The sequence below is a fragment of the Molossus molossus genome, unplaced genomic scaffold (genome assembly GCF_014108415.1).
Source record: "Molossus molossus isolate mMolMol1 unplaced genomic scaffold, mMolMol1.p scaffold_m16_p_1, whole genome shotgun sequence".
NCBI lineage: Eukaryota > Metazoa > Chordata > Mammalia > Chiroptera > Molossidae > Molossus > Molossus molossus.
This window is the reverse complement of record NW_023425344.1, coordinates 202239296-202260387: the sequence shown is the minus strand read 5'-3', so window position 1 is coordinate 202260387 and position 21092 is coordinate 202239296.

The following is a 21092-nucleotide window of genomic DNA, read 5'->3' as shown; positions in this document are numbered from 1 at the left end:
ATGACAGCATAAACCCACACAAACACCCATACAGGAATGTTTATAGCAACTCTATCTATAATAGCTATAAACTGGAAACAACTGTCCATCATCAGGTGAATGGTTAAACAAATGGTGGTATATGCATACAATGTTAAACAAATGGAATACTACTCAACAATAAAACAAAATTATTGATACAGTGAATAATATGGATGAATCTTAAAATTACTCAGCCACATAAAAAAGCGTACATACTATATTATTCCATTTATATAAAATTCTGAAAATGTAAAAACTAGTCTATAGTAACAGAAAGCAAATCAGTGGTTGCATAGGGATGGGAGGTTGGGAGGGAGGGTTGGATTTCAAAGGAGCATAAGGAAATGTTTTGGGATGATAGATATGTTCCTTATTTTTATTGTACTGATGATTTCATGGGTGTATATATATGCCAAAACTTCAGTTGTACACTTTAGTATGTCAACTATACCTCAATAAAGTTGTTCAGAAAACTGAAACCTTATCCAAGTATGTTTTTATTGATTTTAAAGAGAGGGAGGGAGAGAGTGGGAGAAAGAAACATTGATTGGTTGCCTCCCACACACATTCCAACTGGGGATTGACCCCGCAACCTAAGATATGTGCCCTGACTGGGAATTGAACCTGCGCCCTTTTGGTGGATAGGATGATGCTCCAACCAACTGAGCTACCTGGCCAGGGTGAAAATAGTGAAAGAGTAAACTCTTTATAGGCCTTTCTTAAGATAACTGGTTTTAGAGTCAAGCTGAGTTTGCATTCTTACTTTTAAAAAAATACTTTAAAAAAATCCTCACCAGAGGGTATTTTTCTTTTTCTTTTTTTTGGTACGTGCCCCTAGCGGGAACCGAACCCAGGACTCTCTGGTCCACAGGCCAACGCTCCAACCGCTGAGCCAAACCGGCCAGGGTGTGGGGGATATTTTTCTATTTATTTTCAGATAGCATGGGAAGGGGTGGGGGGAGAGAGAGAGAGAGAGAGAGAGAGAGAGACATTGATGTCAGAGAGGCACATAGACTGGTTGCCTCCTGCACAACCCCAACTGGGGCCAGGGATCTAACAGCAACCAAAGTACGTGCCCTTGACCAGAATTGAACCTGCGACTCTTTGGTCCTTGGGCCAACACTCTAACCACTGAGCCAAACCAGCCAGGGCTGATCTAACTTTTTTTCTTTATTGATTCCAGAGAGAGAGGAAGGGTGAGGGAGAGAGAGATAGAAACATCGATGAGAGAGAACATCAATCTGCCGTCTTCTGCAAGCCCCCCACTGGGGATCGGGCCCACAACCTGGGCATGTGCTCTGACTGGGAATCAAACTGGCGACCTCTTGGTGCCTGGGTCAACGCTCAGCCACTGAGCCACACCGGCCGGGTAAATCTAACTTTTTTAACGCACTCTGGCTGCTGTGAGAAGGGCATGTAGGGGGTAAGAATAGAAGCTGCAAGTCATTAGGAGACTGGTGCCGTCATCTTGGTGAGAGATGCTGGTGGCTGCGGAGACAGTGGAAATGGAGTGGAGAGATTTAAGAAATATTTTGAGACCTAAACAAGACTTGCTAGCAGTTGTATATAAGGCACTGAGGAAATGGTGAAATGTAGGATGGCTACCACATTTCCGACTTGAGCTCTGAGTGGCTGGCGATGCCTGGCCAGGAAGATTTGTGGGTAGGGGTGCGTGGAACCAGAGTCCTCTCTTCATCCGCCTGTAACGATGGCTGGGCTCCACGAGAAGGGTCTGGAGGGAGGCAAAATTTGGAAAGTATTAACAAATAAATGGCATATTAAAGCCAAATGAATGGATGTGATCACAGCGGGGGAGGATAGGCAGAGGAGGTCTGAGAACTGAGCCTGGGGTTTTCCATCACTTGGAGGTCCCCTGAAGGAGCCAGTAAAGCTCATCAGCAACAACTGGAGAAGTGCCCAACTGTATTAATTTCCTATGGCTGCTGTAACAAATTACCACAAAGCCGGGTGGCTTAAAACAGACAGAAACGTATTCTTTCACAGTCTGGAGGCCGGACGTTCAAAATCAGATCACTGGGCTGAAATCAAGGTGTCAGCAGGGCAGCACTCGAGGGGACAGGCTGTTCCTTGACTCTTCCAGCTTCTGGCCGCTCTTGGCATTCCTTGACTTGTAGCCATATCACTTTTATCTCTATCTCCATGGTCACATTTCTTCCTCCTCTTCTGTCCATGTCAACTCTCCCTCTGTCTCACCCTTATAAGAACATTTGTCATAACCCAGATAATCCAGGATGATCTCTTCATCTTGAGATCCTTAACTTAATTACATTTACAAAGACCTTTTTCTTTTCCCCCAAATAAGGTCACATTCACAGGTTTTGGGGATTAGGATGTAGACATATTTTAGGGGGCCACAATTCAACCCAATACACCAACCGATTGATAGACCAAAGGAATGACTGAGTAATGCAAGATGGCAGGACTTCCTGTGCCCCTGGGAAGGGTCTGAGGAGGTCAGATAGAAATGGCAGGAGCCTAGCTCTCGCTGGTGTTGCTCAGTGGTTAGAGCGTCAGCCTGCACACCAAAGGGTCATGGGATCAATTCCTGGTCAAGGACACGTACCTGGGTTGCAGACTCCATCCCCAGCCCCAATCCAGGTGTGTGTGGGAGGCAACCAATCGATGTGTCTCTCTCACATCCATGTGTTTTTTTCTCTCTCTCTCCCTCCCTCTTTCTTTTCCTTCCACTCTCACTAAAAATCAGTGGAAAACAATACTCTCGGGTGAGGATTAACAACAACAAAAATACTGCAGGAGCCTAGTCTGGGGGTAAAGGGCATAGGCTGCTGCTGGCTGGAGCATGTGTGGGAGAGTCTCATGGAGAGGGGAAGTACTGCAGACAGGAATCTCCCAGCCCTCCGGGTCCTGACTCAGCATCTGGCAGGGGCCATCTACACGCAGCCAAAGTGATCTTTAGAATGCAAATCTGTTTATATCACTTTCCAGTGAGTGACCCTTAAACAGCTTCCCATAGCTTTTAGGCCAAAGGTGGATATCCTCACCTGGCCTACAAAGTCTGGGGGCCTGGCCCCAGCCCATCTCTGCAGCCTTGTCTCACACCTGCGTTCTGGCTCCTCTGCTTTTGCCTCCAGACACACTGGCTGCCTCTCAGGCCACCTTCCTCCTGCCTTAGGGCCATGGCCTATTGTTCCGTCTGCCTGGAGGGCTCTCTTATTCAACCCGTTTCACAGAGTTAACATTCACTAATGCTTCAGCTCTCAACCACCCAGATGTCTCTGCTTGAGGGAATTCTTCCTTGGGTCCCTGGTTAAGTCATACAAATGTATGATATAATTTCTCATGGCACCCTTTCCTCATTTCACAGTACTGCCAAAGTTTATAATCGTGTACATATTTGTAATAGTGTTTTTTGTTTTTTTATCCTCACCTGAGGACATTTTTGCATTTATTTTCAGATAGAGCAGGAGGGAGAGAGGGAGGAAGAGAGAGAGAGAAACATCGATGTGAGAGAGACACGTCGTCTGGTTGCCACCCACACAACCCCAACCGGGGCCGGGGACATGTAATAGTGTTCTATTAGTGTTTATCTCCACCACTAGATAATAAGTACCATAAGGGCAGGGTTTATATGACTCACCACTCTGTCCCAAGTGCCTTGTCCAGCGCTTGGCACCCAAAAGGGGTATGTGGTATTTTTAAAGCACGTCTGCAAAAACATGTCTTTCCATCAAGAGCTAGTTTAATTGATCTCCTTTTAAATTTGGGCTGGTCTAATGACTTGCATCTAGTTAACAGAATGTGGCAGAAATGATGCTCTGTAGGCCATAAAAGGTAATATGGCTTCCTCCTGGCCTGCTTTCTTTTTGGATGCTCCATTTCAGAACCCAGATGCCATGCTGTGAGGATGCTCAGGCCACACAGAGCAGCCACATGTAGGTGTTTCAGCCAAAAGCCCCACTGAGAACCTATCCTGCAGCCAGCATCACCGCCAGACATGCACTGAGGAAGGCTTTGAGATGATTCCAGCCTCAGCTGCCATCTGACTGCAACCATACGAGAGCCCCTGGGTGAGAATTACCTGGCTAAGCCTAGTTACTCCTAGAACTGTGAGAGATGAAAATAAAATTGTCATTATTATATAAGCCACTAAGTTTTGGTATGATTTGTTATGTAACAGTAAATAGCTGGAACAGAGTTCAATAAATACTTATTGGATGAATAAGCTGAGAACTCTGGTTGAAGGAATGTTGTCTGTGCTTTAGCTCTGTGTAAGTTTTAGTTGACAACTCTCAGTTTCTCCTTCCCCAAGAGGTCTTGGAGATCCTGGAATTCAGAAACTCAAAGGTCTGTACTCCTCATACCCACCCAAGGGGAGAGAGACTTTTGGAAAATCTCTGCTATGAGCAGAGAACATGGTGAGGCCATCAAAAGTTAGCTCTGGCAAGAACCTCAGACAGCATTCATGTCCTTGGGGGTTCTTAAACTCCCACATGGTTTCAGGGTACCAAAAGCATATATTTTCTCTATGTGTATGTGTATTTTCTTGGGAAGAGGATCTAGGAATCTAATTTTCTTTTTAATCCTCACCTGAGGACATTTTTGCATAGAGAGAGAGAGAGAGAGAGAGAGAAGAGAGAGAGAGAGAAACATCAATGTGAGAGAGACACATCGACTGGTTGCCACTCACATGACCCCAAACGGGGCTGGGAATAAACTGCAACTGAGGTACGTACCCTTAGCGGGAACCGAACCCAGGTCTCTCTGGACCATGGGTCGACGCTCTAACCACTGAGCCAAACTGGCCAGGGATCCGGAATCTAATTTTTAAAAAAATTTTATTGATTGATTTTATTTTTATTTTATTTTATTTTATTTTTTATCCTCACCCGAGGACATTTTTCCTTTTTTTTTTTGTTCAGGTAGAGTGGGAGGGAGAGAGAGGAACAGAGAGAGAGAAACATCGATGTGAAAGGAACACATCGAGTGGTTGCCACCCGCATGACCGACCAGGGCCGGGGACAAACTGCAACCAAGGTACATGCCCTTAGCGGGAACCGAACACGGGTCTCTCAGGACCGCAGGCCGACGCTCTAACCCCTGAGCCAAACCGGCCAGGGCTTATTGATTGATTTTAGAGAGAGAGAGGAAGGAAGGAAGAAAAACATCGATTTGCTGTTTCACCCCTCCATGCATTCACTGGTTGACTCCAGCCTGTGCCATCAAACACATAACCCCTACGCATCGGGACGAGGCTCCAACCAACTGAGCCACCCAGTCAAGGCCTCCAGAATCTAATTTTTATCAGATTCGTAATGTCTGGTCCCCGAAGTGGTAAGAACTACTGGTTTAGTCCACCTCTCTCAACTTCTATGTTAAGAAACTGAGGACACTTTATTTTCTGGTAATAGGTAGACTGGGTCCCTTAAATAAGCTTCCTTCTGAAAACAGTTCTGGATAAAAGAAATCTTTTATTTTTTAAACTTTTTTTTTTCTTTATTGATTTTTAGAGAGAGAAGAGGGGAGAGGGAGAGAGAGAGATAGAAACATTGATGAAAGAGAACATTGACTGGTCGCCTCCTGTATGTCCCCCTCTGGGGATCTGGCCCACAACCTGGGCATGTGCTCTGACCGGGAATCGAACTGGTGACCTCTTGGTGCATGGGTCAATGCTCAACCACTGAGCCACACCAGGCAGGCTAAAATAAATCTTTTAAAAATGCACTGATGAGCTGGCAAGAAAGTGAGGAATACTCAGGCCAAAGCATTCAAGAATCCAGAAGGGTAAGCTAAGCAATGAAACTGACTTTTGCCTTGAGTACATTTTAATTAATTAATTAATTAAAAAGACATAACATGAGACCTACCCTCAACAAATTGTTAACTGTACAATATGATATTGTTAAGTATAAACACAACGTTATATAGCAGATATCTAGAATTTTTTCATCTCACACAACGGAAACAAGATCTTCTTTTTTTTTTTAACTCAGTAAACTTGACCTTGAATATTTATGGTCCCGTAGGGATGGGATGATTCAAGAGAAACGTTAGTGGTATGCTAGTAATTGGCTCTCCAACAAAGCAAAGCACCCTGTTTTTAGTGTTTGCCAATTTCCATGGTAAATACTTCACCATGGCCAGTTTTAAGCTATTAATGGTATTAAGAACTGGCATATGAAATGTCTGGGTATTTGGTTCTTCTGAACTGGTGAGAGCTAGTTCCAGCACACTCTTGAGAGAAACTCAGGGCCCCTCTACGGTGGGAAGGCTAATTAAACCTTCTCCAGCCCCGCTGGTGTGGCTCAGTGGATTGAGCGTCATCCCTTGAACTGAGAGGTCTCGGTTTGATTACTGGTCAGGGCACATGCCTGGGTTGTGGGTTCAATCCCCGGTGGGGGGGCATCCAGGAGGAGGCTGATTGATGTTTTGCTCGCACATTGATGTTTCTATCTCTTTCCCCCTTCCTCTCTCTCTCTCTCTAAAAAAAAAATCAATAAAAACATATTAAAACAAAAAAAACTTCTCCACATAAGATTGGGACTTCAGTGAATGAATTAACTGGATAAAAGCACCACCACCTCCCTAGAGACTGAAAAGAAAGAGGTCTACCTTAATTTCCCTATTCTCAAGAGAAAATAAAACATGCCTTGCAAATATGTAATGACAAGCCATACATGTGGATCTGAAGCCCAAATTCATACTACTTAGGTGGCCTAAAATACTTAAGTCAAGCCTTAATTTAAAGAATGCCTAGGCTGGTAATGCTGTAAGTATCTGGCAAATCAAATAAATACAAACCCTCCTGGAAAAAACTCACCTTTACTCCAAGCCTCAAGAATTCCCACAGATAAAATTCCAAATAAATGAGTAGCTCCTAGTTGAAATTACAAAACATTCAGGGAAACAACACACAGTGGAAACAAATCAGCATAGCCTTCAGATGTTGGAATCAGAAAAATAATATAAAATAACTGTTTAAAATGCTTTAAAAAGAGAAGCTTGGCCCTGGCTGGTTTGGCTCAGCGGTTGGAGCGTTGGCTTGCGGACCAGAGAGTCCCGGGTTCGATTCCCACTAGGGACACGTACCAAAAAAAAAAAAAGAGAGAGAGAGAGAGAGAAGCTTGAAAATTTGAGCAGAGAACAAGAGACTCTGAAGAAAGATCAAGTATATTTGAACAAGAAAGAAATAGAATGTTCCCTTAGAAATTTAAAGTATCATAAGTAAATCTACAAATTCTATGGTAGAATTTGATAGAAGATTAGACACAATTGACTATATCAGACACAATGAAATTATAACTGAAAGACAGACCTGAAGAAATTCTCTAAAATATAAATAAAAATATGGAAAATATGAAAGGGTAATTAAGAGACATGGAGGATAGAATGAAAAGTCCAAGATGCATATAACTGGAGGGTCCAGAGGAGAGGAGAAAGATTATGGGACAGAAGTAATATATGAGTTGGTGGCTGAGACTCATCCAGAAATCCATCAATCCATACATTCAAGAATCTCAATAAATCCACCCAAAATAAAATGTAAAATCTACAGGTAGATACAGCATAGGAAAAGTGCAGAATACCAAAGACAGAGAAAGTATTAAGGGCAGATTGTTTTCAAAGTAAGTGACAACTAGACTGAAACAACAGATTTCTTTCTTTTTAAAAATTATTTTCTTTGTTGATTTTAGAGAGAGAGGAAGGGAGAAGGAGAGAGAGATAAAAACATCAATGAGAGAGAACATTGATTGGCTGCCTCCTGCACACCCCCCACTGGGGATTTGGCCCACAACCTGGGCATATGCCACAAGTGGGAATTGAACTGGCGACCTCTTGGTGCATGGGTCAGTGCTCAACCACTGAGCCATGTCGGCTGGGCTGAAAAATTGGATTTCTTAGCTGAAAGTCAGTGTAATTGTATCTTCAATGTGCCAAGAGAAAGTGACTATCAACCAAGAATTCTAAAACCAGGGAAAATATATTTTAAGAATAAGAAAAAATAATGACATGATGAGATGAACAAAACCTATATTACATGCCACCAGCAGGCAGAAAGAAAGTGATCCTAGATGGAAGGGATGAAAGACAAGACAGAATGTAAAGCAAAGAAAGTGGTACATATATGAGTAAATTGAAACAAATATTATTTGTTTGTTTATTTTGGTTAATATTCATCTAAGGATATTTTTCCACTTATTTTTTTACATAGAGTGGAAGGGAGGGAGGGAGGGAGAGAGAGGGGGAAACATGAATGTGAGAGAGACACATCAATTGGTTGCCTCTTGCACACGCCCCAACTGGGGCTGGGGATTAAACCTGCAACCCAGGTATGTGCCCTTGACCAGGAATCGAACCTGAGACACTTTGGTCTGCAGGCCAACACTCTAACCGCTGAGCCAAACCAGCCAGAATTGAAACAAATATTGTATAAACAATAATAACAATGTCTTGTAGGCTTAAAAAAACCAAGGTGAAGTTCAAATACATAGAAGAAATAATATATAAGCTAGGGGAGGGGAGTTTAAAATGATCTCTAAGGTCCTTGTTTTATCTAAGAAAAAAAATTAAAGATATTGATTAAATTTAGACTTAGACAAATAAAATATGCATATTAAAATTTCTAGTGCAACCACTAAAAATAGCAACAAAAATAAAAAAGGCATTATTTTTAAACTACTAAAGGAGAAAAATCAAATAAGAAAAAATAATCGAGAAAGCAAGAAAATAGAAAAGGGGGGAAAGGAGGGACATCTGTAATAAAAAAAATTTTAATTATTAAAAGATAAAAAAAGAAAGAATAGAAAAAGAAATCTAGAAAAGTTTGGGGAAAATATAAAATAATAGGGTAGAAATACATACATATATACATACATACACAGTATTTTGATCAATGTAAATGGACTAAATGCTTCAGTTAAAAAGATTGGTGGCCACACTACCCAATGCATTGACCTCCTGGTTTTACAGGGATACGTTTGTGGCTCCATCTTCCCTCTACAGGGTGAGTTCCTCAAAGGTAAGGACAGTGCTTCCTTCTTTTCTGTATCCCCAGCACCTAGCTCAGGCCCTGATATATAATAGCAGCAAAGAATATTTGTAGAGTGAATGTGTGAATACAGGGAATTTGTGGTAGAGGCAGGATTTAAGCCAGATTTTTCTGGCTTCAAAACCTATGCATTGTCTTATCTTTAACATGAGCGGGTGGAGGCAGACTTGTTGAGCCTGAAGTTTTTTTCCAGCTCAGTAGTTCCCTGTTTCTTCTGGTCTTGCTGAGGATACAGGAGCTTCTGTGGAGCCAGCCCAAGGGGCCTAGGTCCTCCCTGTGCCCACACTTCACGTGCCTTCTTTTTGCTGTGCCCTCAGTTGGAGGAAAAAGAACCTGGGCAGAACAGTGTTCCCTGAGGCGGGGTTGTGGCCTCTGCTCTTCCTGGACTTCATCTGGTGGGGCGCACTCCGGGCAGCCCTGCTGTCCTCTCCCCCTTCCTGCTCTCTGAGGTGGGCCTCACTCCCCGCTCCTGCACCCTGTACCTCCTCCCTCTGCCGGGAGCCTGGGGCACAGTTCTGTGAGTAAATCTCAGAACAGAGACTCCAGCAAGCACCTGTTTTAAACCACAGCTCACCTGAGCAAAACCAGCCACAGCCACTTCTTCCGGTGGCCAAAGTCTCCCCTGGGGGCACACACACACACACACACACACACACACACACACACACGCCTGTTCCCTGCCCTGTTGAAGAAGCTTGGGCCTGGGAAGGCTGAGGGCTCTGGCCTCTGCTGGGCGCCTGGACTTTGGATGAAGCTCTCCAGGCAGGGGCTGCGCTGCCGCCAGAGGAAACCTGCCCTCTCCTCCTTTGTCTAAGACCTGCTAACTCTGGGATATGGCACTGGGGGTGGACACTGCTGGCACTGGGACAAGCCTGTGCTCTCCACTCTTTCCCCAGGCGCTGGCTCTCCAGCTGTTTTCTTCCTCTGGGCTGTGGAACCTCCTGCAGGTCCTCCCTCCTCAGGATGAGGAGAGCAGGTGTCACTCTCCCACCAGGCCTCCAGACAGCCTCTCCTCCCCCTGCACCTGGCAACTGGCTGTCTCCTCGTTTAATTCTCTAGTGACTGCTGTCCTTTACCCCAACGTGCAGTGAGGGGGTGATGGGAGCAGGGTGACCTTGACCTCCAGTCCCACTGTCTGGGCTCAGGGCGGGGAGGGGAGGCTGTCGTTCAGCCACAGGCTGGGTCCCTCTGAGGAGGATCTGGCCTGTCCAGCGGAAGGGTCACCAGGGCAGGTTTGTCAGCTGGTGGCCTGGGACAGGGCTGGTGGCTCGGAGGCATCTGTCTGTGGGCAAGGCTGGCTTGGAAATCCTAAAGTCACCTGCAGGACCCGTCTCCTGCCTTTTCTAAGTGCTTTCCCTCTACCCCTGCCAGTGGATTTCAGGCACCCATGGGGTCAGAGTTACAGGGTTGTGTGTCACAGCTCCCCAGGTGATCCAAATGTGCAGCATGTGAGCCTCACAAGGACCTTTGAAAGACAGGCACTGTCGTTATCCCCACTGTACAGGCAGGGACATTGGGGCTCAGGGAGGTAAAGCCACTTGGCCAAGGTCAGAGGACAAGTGGAAGGGGTGGGACTGAAGTCCCAGATGGAACCAGCAGGTGGCCCCCTGCTTGCTATGGGTCCAGGCTTCAATAGAACCACAAGACCACAGGCCTGCCCTGGAGCTAGACTCCTTTGGCTGTGAAGACATTTCTGTCACCTCTTTCCCTGAAGCACTGGGCTGGGGCTCTTCCAAGCCCAGAACATGATGGGTCACCGCCACTCACCCAGCTCCTGGTTCCTCTCGCTGGAAAGGCGTGCCCTTTGGTGAGGGCTGGATGCGTTTTTGAGGTGAAATGTTGTACAACAGCCAGGGACGGAAAATATTAAAAGCCCATGGGCGCCAGCAAGGTTCATGCCAGGGCCAGAAAGTTCAGAAGAGGAAGAAGGCTCCCTGTATGGTGGCTTTCCCGCCTCCCAGGCTGCAGGATCAGCCAGGTGCCTCCATCTTCAGGGTTAGAGCAAGTCTCCCCTGGGCCGGAGGAAGGTCTCGGGGTGGTGACTCCAAGGAGAAAGCCCCAGGGATATATTAGGTTTAGTTTACCCCTCATTCCGGAGGGGGTGGTGGGCATAGGCGGGTGGGGCCATTGGAGATGGACTATCTTACTGGGAGTACATGAGACCAAGCCAGCCCAGTCCACTCGGGGTCTGAATGGCCCGGGTGCTGGGAGAGTCCTGGGGCGCTGAGGGAGTGAGACACGAGCCCTGTGCTCCGGGAGTTTCGCTCGGTGATAGGGCAGGCAGGAAGCAGGCAGGGAGCAGGACACGACCAGTGCTCTGAAGGAGTGCAGAGGGCACAAGGCTTGTAGAAGACAGAAGAGGGACCGTTAGCTCAGCCCAGGGCTACAAGGAAGGGTTTCTGGAGGAGATGGTACCTGGCTGAGTTTTGCTACAAATAGGTATTGTGAGAATGTTCACAAAGCCAGCGTGTGGGTACATGCCACAGGGAATGTATCTCTGTGTTTGGGAAAAGAGACACAGAGACACAAGCAAATTGACTCATTGTCCTCATAGGGGCCCCTGCCATCTGCTTATCACAAACACACTGGGGTGCAGACACACTTGTAGTCTCAAACAAATACACATGCACATGTACGAGATAGTGCTGAGTGTACCAGAATTCTCAGTGAGAGAGCTGTTCCCATGAGAGAAAGATTTTAATTAGAACTGGGGTAGAAGATAAGGCCCCTGGTGGCTGGGAGTCTGCAGGGGTGAGATTTCAGAAGCTGGGAAAACTACTCTGCTGAAAACGAAGGGTCTGGAGGGAGGGGTAAGGAGCAGTGGTGGAAGAGGGAGAAGGAGCTTGAGTCCATCTAATCCTCTCATTTCACTTTGGAAGAAACTGAAGTCCAGAGCGGGGAAATGAAATACCTAGTTACACTGCACTTGGGGATCAGGGCTGAGCATGGGCATAACTCATCACGACACACCCAGTCAGCCTTGCACATTCCCACACAGCTGCTCACACCACACACAGCGTGATGCCGCAGCCACTCCACAGTTGCAGGTATGTCCCCTGGGTTGCCGTCACCTATACTTTCGGCTGTTCCGATCCCTCATTAAGCTGGAGCAGCTGGGTCATGCCTGCCCATCTACTGCCCCCTCCACTTCAGCCCTTGTGAATCATGTAACCCATAGCAGGACGCTATGCATTTGGGGACCTGGGGTCATGCTGTCTATGGGTCTGTTCTGAGCATTCCCTGGAGACTCCCTCTAACAGAGCAGGAGGTTCATCCCAGAACTGACTCAGAGTCGCCTGGGTGTCATGGCTGGACCTGCATCCTCAGGGGAGGATGTCTCAGTGTCTCAGAGCAGAGCCAGAAGCCTCACCAGACCCAGAAGTGGCAGTCCCCCAGCTTCGTCTCAGTGAGACGCCAGGGAGTCTACTGGAGTGCAGAGAGGAGCCTCATGCGGAACAGACGACCTGGGCTCCACCCTGGCTCTGCCCCTCTCTCCATGAATGGCCTTAGATAAGCCCCTTCCCTTCTTTGAGATCCATGAATTTATGCTGTTGAGCCAGGTACACAGTCCTCACCCTTCAAGAACTCAGGTGAGGGAAGACACAGCATTCCCAGGCAGAACAAAAAGCTCTTCAACTCAGGATGGAGCCAACTGGGAAATGGTGAGGCTGGGGCTGGGCAGCTCAGATAAGTGCAGGCTTATCTCAGGGTGTGTGTGTGTGCACCCGTTTCAGGTACGAGGATAAACCCACACATTATGTTGGCAACCCTCATGGTACCACCCCACCCCACATCCCCTTCTAGCTATAACTGCCCACCCACAGCCCCCTAGTTGGGGAAGAGTACCACCATGGTGTTTGGTCAGGAGTGGCCACCCACTGGCTCAAGCTGAGCATCTGACCTAAATGCAGTCCATTCATAAGCTGGCTGGTGGTGACTGGTAAAGGGCTTCATGGGAAAGGCTCCACTCAATAGAGGAAGGGGTGGGAACTAGCTGAGCCAATCAGGATGTTTCCCGCTAGGATCTGAACTAAGAAAGCGCAGTTGATGGATCTCTCAGGACCAAGAGGCAAAGGGAGCTACCAGGAGAGTGAAATAGGCACACCACAGGAGAAACACCAGGATGGCTGAGATACGCGAGTCATTGGAGGGCAGTTCTGGACCCAGGATTGTCTTGATAGTCATAGCAGTTCTCAGCAGACTCAAGTCTGAGTCCTGGGGAGAGCAGAGACTGTAAGTAAAAGCTAAAAGATTTCACTGAAAAGTTTGCGTCTTATTTGGCTATAAGCAGTCCTGTTTTGGAACAGGTAAGAGAAGCATTCATTCCTTCTATGCTACTGACTTCTGCATTGAGAAAGCTCTAGGGTTTAAAACAGCCACAGTGTTTTGAAAAAATTAATAATAATAAGGGTTGGTCAATGAAAAAAGGACAGTCTTTTCAACAAGTAGTGCTGGAACAATTGGACAACCACATGCAAAAAAATAAAGATTGACTCACATTTTGTTTTTTTGTTTAAAAAATGTTTTTTTTTCCTGCCCTGGCCGGTTTGGCTCAGCGGTTAGAGAGTCGGCCTGCGGTCCAGAGAGACACGGGTTCGGTTCCCACTAGGGGCACGTGCCTCGGTTGCAGTTTGTCCCCAGCCCTGGTTGGGGTCGTGCGGGAGGCAGCCACTCGATGTGTCCCTTTCACGTTGATGTTTCTCTCTCTCTCTCTCTCTCTTTCTCTCCCTCTGACTCTATCTGAACAAAATATGGAAAAATGTCCTCGGGTGAGGATTAAAAAAAATAATAAATAAAATGTTTTTTTTTCTTTATTGATTTTTTTTTAGAGATAGAGGAAGGGAGAGGGAGAGAGAGATGGAAACATCAATGCGAGAGAACATCGACTGGCTGCCTCCTGCATGCCCCCCACTGGGGATTTGGCCCACAACCTGGGCATGTGCCCTGACTGAGATTCAAACTGATGACCTCTTGGTGCATGGGTAGACACTCAACAACTGAGCCACATCAGCCATGTAGTCTATGATTTGTTTTTAACTAGTTTTCTGCATGTAGTAAAAAATGTGAGTCAAGCCCGGCTGGTATAGCTCAGTGGTTGAGCGTCGACTCATGCACCAAGAGGTCACCGATTTGATTCCCAGTCAGGGCACATGCCCAGGTTGTGGGCCAAATCCCCAGTGCGGGGCATGCAGGAGGCAGCCAATCAATGTTCTCTCTCATCGATGTTTCCATCTCTCTCTCCCTCTCCCTTCCTCTCTTTCTAAAGTCAATAAAGAAAAAAATTGAAAAGAAAAATGAATCATAGACCTAAAGGTAAAATTTAAAACTAAAAATATCCTAGCGAAAACAGGAGAAAATCTTTGTGATCTTGGATTAGGCAAAAATTTTTTAGATCCAACACCAAAAGTACAATTCATAAAATAAAAAATTATAAAATTGAACTTTATAAATGTTAAGAACTGCCCTTTATAAGACGTTGTTAAAAAAATGAAAAACGCCCTGGCTGGTTTGGCTCAGCGGTTGGAGCGTCAGCCTGCGGTCCAGAGAGACCTGGGTACGGTTCCCGCTAAGGGCACGTACCTCAGTTGCCGTTTGTCCCCGGCCCTGCTTGGTTGTGCCCGTGGCAGCCACTCGATGTGTCCCTTTCACGTCGATGTTTTTCTCTCTCTCTCTTCCTCTCTCTCCCTCCCACTCTATTTGAGCAAAAAATGAAAAAATGTTCTTGGGTGAGGATAAAAACACGTATCTGGTAAAGAACTTATATCCAGACTATATAAAGTACACTCAAGCTTAACAATAAGAAAACAACTCACAAAGTAGACAAAACATTTGAACAGACATTTCACCAAAGAAGATAGCTTCATGGCAAATCAGAATATAGAAAGATGCTCTGCATCACTGGTCACTGTAGAAACACAAATTAAAACCACACCAAGAGCCTGGCCCGTGTGGCTCAGTGGTTGAGTGTCGACCCATGCACCAAGAGGTTGCCAGTTCGATTCCTGGTGGGGGCACGTGCCCAGGTTCTGGGCCTGATCCCCAGTGAGGGGCATGCAGGAGGGGGCCAATCAATGTTCTCTCTCATTGATGTTTCTATCTCTCTCTAACCTTTCCCTTCCTCACTCTCTAAAAAATTAATAAAGGAAAAAATAAAATAAATTAAATATAAAACCACACTGAGATCACATTACATTTTTATCCATTAGAAGGGATAAAAAAAAACCCCAATCAAATATAAACCTTGGATGATGTCAAGTGTTAATGAGAAGGCTGAGCAACTGGAATTCTCATACACTGCTGGTAGGAATATAAATGGTACAATCATCTGGAGACAGTTGGACCGTTTCTTTTTTTTTTTTTTAATCCTCATGTGAGGACATTTTTGCATTTATCTTGAGATAGATCAGGAGGGAGAGAAGGTGCGAGGGAGAGAAACATCAATGTGAGAAACACATCGACTGGCTGCCACCCACACGACCCCACCAGGGCCGGGGACCGACTGCAACCGAGGTATATGCCTTTAGCGGAAACCGAACCCAGGCCTCTCTGGTCTGTGGGCTGATGCTCTAACCACTGAGCAATCGGCCAGGGCAGTTTGTTTCTTATAAAGTTAACATACACTTAACATACAATCCAGCAACCCTATTTCTAGGTATTTATCCAAAATAAATGAAAAACATGTTTACACAAATACTTATAGCTAAAATATAATCGCTAAAATCTATTTTTTTTTTTTATCCTCACCCGAGGACATTTTTTCCATTTTTTGTTCAGATAGAGCGGGAGGGAGAGAGAGGAAGAGAGAGAGAGAGAGAAACATCAATGTGAAGGGACACATCGAGTGGCTGCCACCCACACGACCAACCAGGGCCGGGGACAAACTGCAACCGAGGTACATGCCCTTAGCGGGATCCGAACCCGGGTCTCTCTGTACCGCAGGCCGACGCTCTAACCGCTGAGCCAAACCGGCCAGGGCTAATCGCTAAAATCTAGAGACAACCCACATGTCCTTCAACTGTGGTATAGCTATCCAATGGAGTACTACTAGGCAATAAAAAGGGAATGGGCCGTTGACACATTCCACAACATGGATGAGTACATTAAGTGAAAGCAGAATTAAAGGCTCATATCAAAGGATTCCATTTATATGGCATTCTCAAAAAGGCAGAACTACAGAGAAAGAAAACAGATCAGCGGTTGTCAGCAACTAGGAGTGGAGGGAGAGGGTTGACTGCAAAGGGAACTTCTGAGGTGATGGAAGTGTTTTATCTCTTGTTTGTATGGTGGTTACATGATTGTTGACATTTGTCAAAAATCATAGAACTGTACACTCAATAGGGTGAATTTTACAGTATGAAAATTATTCTTCAATTTTTTAGATGGGGGGGGTGAGATTTGAATTTTTTCTTCCCTTTCTTTGCCTTCCTTGTCACTGTCCAACATCCTGTCCTCAAAGTTATGTTCTCCTGGGGGGAAAGTGCCCTGATCCAAACACTCTGAACATTACTTTGCTTCTGGAACAAAAGGCCAACCCACTAAGAAGAGTCTCTGCGGGCCCACATGTCTGGCTCCCTTTGATCCACCTCGCCTGGTTAAGTCTGTTCACTAAGGCCATCCTAACCTGCATTTCTTCTTCCCGGCATGCTCACCGTGGCCATCTGGAGTCCCAGATCCTGTATGGCCCAGGTGCAGTGTGGGTGAAAGTTTCTGCTTGGAAGGAGGGAGGCTCCTCACACTCAGCTTTCCATAGCTCTAGCCCATGAAACAGCTGTGTGGCCAGAAACATGCAGGCGGAGAAGACATCTCCTTGGCATCTGCCTCACCTCAGGCCCTGAGCAAGGCCGCCCCCGTACTGCGGCAGGCTCTTCTGGGCTCTCATCATCTTGATCAGACCTGAAGCCATGCCACACCCAGAACCACCTGGGGCCTCTCCGGGGAGCTGTGAAAAGAGGCCTCGAGTCATGGGAAGCGAGTCTGGTAGATGTGTGGGGGTAAGCCTGATCAACAACAGGGCAAACATGTCACATGGGTGTGACTAGTCGGGAGGAAAGTGTGAACACTCTTGAGATGACACCCTGGTAAGTGTGCACCCTTATTCCTATATAAAATCATGCATGTGTGTCCGGCTGGTGTGGCTCAGCAGTTGAGCATCGACCCATGAACCAAGAAGTCGCCGGTTCAATTCCCGGTCAGGGCACATGCCCAGGTTGTGGGCCTGATCCCCAGTGGGGGGCATGCAGGAGGCTGCCAATCGATGTTCTCTCTCATTGATGTTTCTATCTCTCTTCCTCTCACTTCCTCTCTCTTTAAAATCAGTAAAGGAAAAAAAATTAAAATAAATAAAAATCATGAATGTGGATGTTTTTGAGAAATACAGGGGGCACCGTGAGGACACTATGATGTCCATATATAGAATATGAACTCATGGGTTTGTGCAATAACCACTAAAATGTCACTGGGTGTGAGCAAACTATAAAGTGTGGTGACTATGAGCACACCGTGGCAAACTTGGTGAACATCATGGTGACATAGAGGGGACACATAGTCCGTGGTGAAAACACTGGGGCCTCTGAGGGTGGTGAATACCTTGTGGTGAGCGTGGTGAACAGTAGAGACACTGTGTATGAACATAAGGTTGTGATGGTGGTAAATACATCATAGGGACAGTGGGGTGGCCCTTTTTTTAAGATCAAGGAGCATTTGGTGATGACCACAGTAAGCATGTTACATAAGGCAGAGGGCTCTACTGGACATATTTTGGGGTATCTGCCAGACCCATGGCCCATTCTCAGGGAATCTGCTTTCACCTCCACCCTACATGGAGTAAGCACACCCTTAGGAGACAGGGTGCTGGCCTGCAGGCTGCAGTGTGTGCAGCAGCCTGTGTGCCGTGCATGTTATCATGGTTCATTTTTGCTCAGCTTCTCTGGGGTGTGTTGATGCAGTTATGAGGTGGGGAGAGTCATACGTGGGTGGGTTTCCAACAGAACAAAGGGAGGGTAAACTCTGAGATTGACAGCTGTTAAAGTGGTCTCTTGATACCAAGATTCAACTCCTGATACCAAGGTCATAAGTTAGACATTTTGGGTTGACTTCTATTAGGGAAAGGGTGCTTATGTTTGTGGTTGTATTTTTAGTGGGTACATGTCACTTTTTACTTCCCAGCATCCATTATTCTTACTCCTTGTGACAGCATCACAATTTTCCTTTGGGAGTGACCAGTCCACGTGATCCCAGTATGTTGATCTGGCTTCAGAACTGGGCTAATCAGAGCTTTCCATACCCATGGCTACAGTGACTGGGTCAGGAATGAGCCACAAGAGACTTTCGCAGGAACAAATGAGGAAGGAACATTCTCTTCCCACTGGAGATTTAAGGAGGAAGCCTCGAGCTTCTAGAAATACTACGTGGGAACAGCCTCTGTTCCAGTTCCAGTTGCTCTGTAGCACACTACCCCACATTTTAGTGGCTTAAATTACAATCATTTTGTTATACCCCATGAATTCTGTAGTTCAGGATTTCATTTGGGCTTGACTGGGCGATTCTGCTTTTTGTGACATTGATTGAGGCCACTCAATGGCACTCATCTAGTAGATGAACCGGTCTGGTCTGGAGGGTCCCAGACGGCTAACACGCGTGTTGAGTGCCTTGGTGTTGAGGGCGGAAAGGCTGGACCCAGCGGGGACCACTAACCAGAACGCCCACAGCAGCCCTCCCCAGCATGGTGGTCTCAGGGTAGCTAGACTTCTTACATGCCAGCTGGCTTTCCCCAGGGCAAGTGTCCCACGAGAGCCACATGGAAGCTGCATGACCTTTTCTGACCTCACCTTAGAAGTCCACCGCAGTTTTGGTTACAAGCAAGTCATAGGCCAGCTCAGATTCAAGGGGAGGGAAATTAGATGCTACCTCTTTTTTTTTTTTTAAATTGTTATAAGAGTTTATATGAGCCAAACTGATGACATATGCCAGGGAGCAAGATCTAAAATGCTCCCTAGATTCTACCTCTTGATGGTGGAAGAGTGCAGTCACACTGTACAAGAACAGCGCAGTGTAGGCTGTCACTGCAGCCGTCTTTGGAAAATACAGACTGCTACTGTGTCCTTGAGAAGAATGCGCTCTCAGAGGAAGCAGCTGAGAAATAGAAAGAGAGCAGTCCTACAATGTCTGAACCTGGATTCAATTTTTTCCCAGGACTTCAGTTACGAGAATCATCAGATTCCTTTTCTGCTTAAACCAATCCGAGTTGTGCTTTTGTCACTTGCAACTGAAAGAGCTTCTCCTCTTAGTGTGTGCATCAGTTACCTATCACAGCATGACAAACCCCGCGACAACCCAGCAATGATTTGTTATTTCTCAGGATTCTGTGGGTTGGCTGGGCCGTTCCTGTGCTGGTCTTACCTGGGCTCACTCAGGCAACTGCTGGAATGGAAAGTTCAGGATGGCCTCATACACGCGTCTGGCTGTTGGTTGGGAGCCTCGGTTCTTCTCCATGTGGCCGCTCATTCTCCAGTAGGATAGACTGACTTTCTTCTTCCTTGTTTGGTGGTCTCAGACCAGTGTTCCTAGAGAGTGAAGGTGGCAAGGCTTCTTGGGGTCTAAACTCCAGCAGTTGTAAGATGTCACTTCTGTCATATTCCTCTCTTCAAAGCAAGTGATAAAGCCAGCCCAGGTCCAAGGAGTGTGTGAAGATTCCACCTTATAATGGGAGAGTTGCAAAGAATTTGTGACCGTATTTATTCCACCACAGTTGGTAGATAGTTGGGTCCTGTTAGATGGGAACATCTGAGGAATTAGTGTATGTATAGGAAGCAGGGTGTGTGTGCCAGGCAGACAGGGCCAGACTGTTCTAGGAATGTTTTCACTGAGAAGCAAACAGCTGGAGTGTGATTTCCGTGGTGGCCCTTCTGAGCTAAGGGCTTCATGACAAGGTCTACACCAGACCACTGGTTCCCAGGGGCAGCTTTGAGTTGAAGGCTTACTGTGTCTTAGTGACCACCTCTATGAGCCTCAGTTTTCCTCTGTAAAATGGGTGCGATCATTCCTGCCTCATAGTTCAGCTGTGAGGCTCAAGACCAGATAATGACCATGAAGGTGCTTTGTAAATTACAGAGTGCCTTGTATATGTGACTAAAAATTATCATCTAAAACTTGCGAAGGAATAATCAAGGTGGGCCTGGATGGCCAGAGAGGGCAGGAGGAAGGAGGGTGAGGTGGGGCTTTGAAAGATGCAAGTATTCACACTGGTGGCAGCAAGGGCTATATTTCTTCTTTTTTTAAAATCCTTACTCGAGGACACTTTTTCATTTTTTGTTCACATAGAGCGGGAGGGAGAGAGAGAGAGAAACATCGATGTGAAAGGGACACATCAAGTGGCTGCCTCCCGCACGACCCAACCAGGGTTGGGGACAAATTGTAACTGAGGTACGTGCCCTTAGCGGGAACCACACCCGGGTCTCTCTGGACCACAGGCTGACGCTCCAACCGCTGAGCCAAACCGGCCAGAGTACAAGGGCTATATTTCAAATTAGGAAGCTGGGCAGTAAAACTATGAAGGTGCAGAGGTGGAACAGTGACAGACTGTACCCAGGTCAGGGAGGAGAACAAGGTCAAAGGAAGCTCTCTCCCACTTCCCTGGACTCCAGGTCTCTGGGCTCCCAGGTGCTGGGTCAGCAACCCTTGATGATTACTCAGAACTCCAATCAAATCCTCCCTAGCCAAGCCTACAAAGCCTCCGCAGGCCACAGGGGGGCGATGATGGGAGCGTGGGAGAGGTGGTTAGACCGCGTCTTAGAGACAGCATCTTCTCTGGAGCTACCAGCATCAGGTCAGACCCCTCCCAGTGTACCCAAGCTTCTTTCCCCTCAGCAGCGTCAGAACCTCTGGCCATAAGTTGGGTCACAGGTGGCCTGGCTATACTGGGCTCCAAGCACCCCCCAATCCTTGGACAGGGATGGGGTGATTGATGGGTTTCCAGTGTATTCCAGGCAGAGGCTTGGAGCTGTTGCAGACTAGCCTGGGCTGCAGAAGCCCCAGGTGGCCACTC